This window comes from Macrobrachium nipponense, chromosome 8, assembly GCF_015104395.2.
Source record: "Macrobrachium nipponense isolate FS-2020 chromosome 8, ASM1510439v2, whole genome shotgun sequence".
NCBI lineage: Eukaryota > Metazoa > Arthropoda > Malacostraca > Decapoda > Palaemonidae > Macrobrachium > Macrobrachium nipponense.
This window is the reverse complement of record NC_087203.1, coordinates 63,935,345-63,940,485: the sequence shown is the minus strand read 5'-3', so window position 1 is coordinate 63,940,485 and position 5,141 is coordinate 63,935,345. Positions and strand designations below refer to the sequence as shown.

General features: G+C 31.9%; 1 protein-coding gene across 2 annotated transcripts in view; it reads right to left on the bottom strand.

Annotated features, from left to right (window-relative positions):
- Positions 1 to 4,493, bottom strand: part of LOC135222807 (neural-cadherin-like) — a 144,701-nt gene extending 140,208 nt beyond the window's left edge. Inside the window, exon 1 of one of the 2 annotated variants that reach the window (XM_064261108.1) lies at positions 4,414 to 4,493. The gene's annotated coding sequence lies outside the window, so the exon portion shown is untranslated. Of the gene's footprint in view, positions 1 to 4,112 lie in introns of both variants that reach the window. The other variant, XM_064261107.1, reaches the window with a different exon arrangement.
- Between the last annotated feature and the right edge of the window lie 648 nt (positions 4,494 to 5,141).

Genomic DNA, 5,141 nt, shown 5'->3' with positions numbered 1-5,141 from the left:
ATATATATATATATATATATATATTGCGTGAACGGTAAAAACATTATGGTAAAACGATAAACATAAATAGAAGTTTCCTAGACTGGGAAAGTAAAAAACTGCCTACAAATGGTAGGTTTTTAAATCCGCTGTCTTCACATGTGAAGATATTAGTTTTTATTTCGATGAATACCTTGAAACATTAAATAACATAATTATACAGATTTGTATTAATCTTTTTCTGATAAACGTATATCGTTTTGGTCTCTGTTTATTATAGTTCTTTTAATTCAAGATATTTTCGAGTATTTCATACAATCTCTTAATGAATGGTGAGAACATGTAGACCGTTTTACAGTTTAAACGTATAGAAGAGGCTTCTTTTCCAAGCAATGTCAATAGTAAACTCTTTAAACGAAGACTTTTATTTTTCATTATTATGTTTTTCGTGAGGCTGTAGACTTTTGATTCAACAGATAAAGTGCGAAAAGCTTTGTTAATCATGTTAATACTTCAAATATCCTGAGTGAGTTGTTTAAAAGGAGCCCATTGTTCTGAAAATATTGTTACAAAGGATTCAGGTATACTCCGCACATTTGCTCATTTCCTTATACGATTTGCTATCTTATGAATAAGGCAGTCTTACATATGCCGGTCGCTGGTCATGAGTACCTATCTTTCGTATCGTATTATTGGCAATAAACAATGAATATCTGTTATGTATCCTCTGCTTTTCCTTTAAATAGTAATGAAAGATGGCTTTTATAGATGTTTAAAGAAATCAATCTAAACGTAATTAGTGTTTTTAAAGTCGCCTACCTTCAACTGGTAATACATAAAAGGCAGCAGACAGTTTATGTGAGGTTTCAGTCATGTTCCCTTTTTCTTCTTGGGGAGGGTGTGTTGGTGAATTCAGATTGCGGTATTTTTTTCAATTTTTTGCTTATGCAACCGTTTTATTTCGTTGACAGTGGCTGATTAACTTAATTTATTACAATAATAATGTTCTTAGTCTAATAAGGCTGAAAGTCGTATTCGTTTATTTGCGTACATGCATGTGTATTTACGCGTGAATTTTGTATAAATACAAAACCTCAAACAAGGAAATACCCTAAATCCTATTTCAGCTCAATAATTAGTCAGGCAATGCAGGCCAATATATTATAGCATTTTCAGTTAATTGACGTGAATGCCACGATGATACATTGGTGATGAGTGAAAACCTTTTAGGCATTAATAATTAATTGGTTAATTTTTATGGGAAATTAATTAGACATCACAAAAGAACAGCAGTTATCTTTTCTTGTGGGATTTCATAAGGTGGTTTTTCAAAGGTATGAAAAGTCATCTCCAATTTGTGGTGTTAATGAGAGGGTAAAAGCTGTTAGCGCTAATTATGTTTAAATAGACATTCAATACTTATCCGATTCAACGTTAAGTTTAACATTTATGCTATTGATTTGGCTAATTTATCGTTATCCTTCCGTTAGAATTTGTTGTTTTGCAGTCCGAATTATTAAAAAAAATATATTGCATTTTCAGGAACTTTTGATTTCTATCTATTTTATAAGTTAGCGCAGATAATTAATAGATGACGATAATCCTACTACCACTGTTGGCCCTGCTGCTCCTGATGCAGTTACAGAATAATAATGATTATAATTAGAATAGTTTCAACATTATTTTAGACGGCAATGCCTGCATACAATGATGAGTAATAATATAAGTAGTGATGATGATGATGCTCTACGAGCTTATTATATAATGTCTGATGATACTTGGAATTTTACAGTGTTATAAATGGCATGCTGTATGAATAATAATATATATATATATATATATATATATATATATATATCGATATATATATATATATATATATGTATGTATATTTCATATATATATCTATATATATATAGATATATATATATATAATATATAAATATATATATATATTTGTGCGTATGTAAGTGTGTAATAAAATATATACGCCTTCCTTCTCGATGAGGGGTGACTGTCAAGTTCTCAGCAGTTCTTTTTAGATCAGGTTGCTAGCCCTATATGCTCTTTTTCGGCTTAGCTATGACCCACGGATTTGGACTACCCACCATCGATTTTCCATAAAATAAGCCCCGTTACTTTTTGTGTGGCGAGGTTGAAGCCACTGCCTTAAGCCCCATTTTTTTATGGAAGAGGTAACTCCAGGTGCTACCCTCCTGGTTCACAGTCAATATGTGTGAGATAAAATAGGTAGACCCATACCGTTTCAATTGATATTCAAGATATCGTATATGCAGACGAAGTCTGGCGTTCCTAGTGGATCACTAATCAAAGCAATGAGCAGAAACAGCGTCTCTAAGTTTCGCTAATCAGTCAGCAGGTAAAGCAAACTAGATACTGCTGTCTGAGCAGTGCTAGATTCTAAGAAAAGACATCGGATAGAGGTGGAACGTTGTGCGATAAGAAAGTGGGTGGTGTATTGAGCATGAAATCAGTTATGTTTGCAGAGACAGAGAGCTTTTTGTGTATAGTGAATATGGTCTGCTGAAACTACTGAAAGAGTTTAAAGTGTTTTGTAGGAGGATAAAGACGAAAATTGAGCTATCCAAAAAAAAAAAAATGTGTATGTCAGTAAATATAGAAACCAGGAATGATGGAGCTGTGATTTGGAGTAGAAATGGTTAACACATGTATGTCTTTGGGAGTAAAATTTTTATACTAGGGTAAGGTAGTGGAAAGAAGTGTCACGAAATAGATGAGTGGTATGCCAAAAGAGATGTAACTTAATAGATGAGGTAGGAAGGGTAGCAGTATGCAAGCTAAGGAATTGGATGTTTAACAATTATAATTAATGGAAGTAGTGTCTGTTTGTTGATTATGAGTGGAATTAAAAGGATGAATCTGTTGAATTCTTTGCATAATATCGTAGGTGGAGTAAGAAATGGTCAAAAGGACACCAAGGGTATATTATATATATATATATATATATATATATATTATATATATATATATATATATATATATATATATATATATATATATATATAGGTTGTTGTTTAGTCACATTAAGAGAAAGGAGGATGGTGGGAGTGAAGAATGTAGTTCGGAAGTAAGGAAGAAGAATTGAAATTAGAAAGTGTTGGCTAAATAAAGTTCAATAGGTACTGGAATGGGAGAACACACAAATTGTTAGTGGTAAACATTCAGCGTTCTGAGTTCAGCACGATGCTAATGAGCCTTTTGAGTAAGTGTATGAAGGGAATAATATTGTTGAAGTTTGCTGTGTAGGGAAACATCACCGATCCAGCAATTAGGAGTATGAAATTGGCAGTGACCTAGACATGTTTATTATACATTATATATATATATATATATATATATATATATATATATATATATATATATATTACTGCCACGTTCAACTTATAATTGATTAACTAGTTGCGCAAAATACCTTATAATTTGCTGCATAAGACCCCACAGAGGCACAGTAGACTCATCTGTCTCGCTTGAGTTCTCGTGTTCGTTCATTATTTTTATCGTCATATATAATATATATATATATATATATATATATATATATATATATATATATATATTATATATATATGTGTGTGTGTGTGTGTGTGTGTGTGTGTGTGTGTGTGTATAATATATATATATATATATATATATATATATATATATATATATATATAATACATACACACGTGTGTACGTGTGTGTGTGATGTGTACTTGTTCTTGTGTAAATCATTTATGTGTAAGTACTTTTATGTATATATGTATGTATGTGTCTGTGTATTTTTGTGTATGTGCATTTATGTTCCAACGTATGCCTGTTTGAGTGTGATCGTTTCTGATCGTGCAAGTAGTAAAACTTTTGCCTTTGATAAATGTAGTTTTACTGATATATGGAAACATATGCACATACGCATATATATATATATATATATATATATATATATATATTATATATATATATATATATATATATATATATAATTATATATATATATATATATATATATATATATATATATATATATATATATATATATATATATATTGTATATGTAGTAAATATGTTCACTAATATCTGGTTAGTTGAAAACTATAATTATGGCGATTTACCTGTATTTCAAAAGTCAGCTTTCTGTGATTACATAAAATAGTTCATTTCCCACTATCGATCTAGGTTTTTCGTATTGAAAGTACACCTTCTTTTCTAACACCCTGTTCAAAAAGCTGATCGAGAAATGAACAAAAACTTTACAAACGTTACTAACCACACAAACTTTGTTAGAAATGTTACACGTCTTGTTTTCCTTAGCGAATAGTGTTCACTTACACTCCTTTCAAAAATGTTTTCTCACATACGGATTTAACTTATGAACAATCCATTGATAACTTCCAAAAGTTTCATGAAGTTTACAATGCGACCGGAGAGAGGAACTCGGTTGCGTCCAGTGATCACCGGGAAATCCCGATGCAGACTGAGCGCTTGTGGACGCGGAGAGAACTGCTGTAGTCTCGAGTCTTCGGCCTCCCACGTATATTGGTGGCTGCAATGCTAACAGCTTGCGCGCATGAGCTGAATTTTCAAAATGGGTGTTGTACTTATTTTTATTTTATGATTCTTTCTTCATGGCTGACTTTTTATCTTAGAATGAATTGTAGGTTCCAGGTGGATGGTTATAATGAAACAAGTGACCAAATGGATATCAGTGCTAATTTTAAATTTCCCTGTTCAAGAAACCCGAGAGCGTAATATCACGGCCTTGGAACTGTTTTTCTAAATGCGTAGGAAGCTAAACTAGTTCGATATTTTTCCTAGGAATTTGAAAATGTAGAAACTCAAGCTCATATAGAGAAGATTTACTCAGGCGAGCAGACTTTCGTTTAAGCTTGTTGACATAAGAAAGCTTATGACCATGGATAGTATTCTAACCGATAAATATAATGTTAATGATGTGCCCTTCATCATAAGTGTGTTTGGATGTATCGCATGAAGTGAGCAGTCTTCCTTTGCACCTCCGAATACGTATTGAGATTCTCAATTGCCTATTGTGACACTTACACGAGTGCCGTTGGGTTGAAATACTACAGTTTCTTTAAGGGCGTGCTGTTGGTTCTAAAATGGAAATCCTAAATCAATAATTG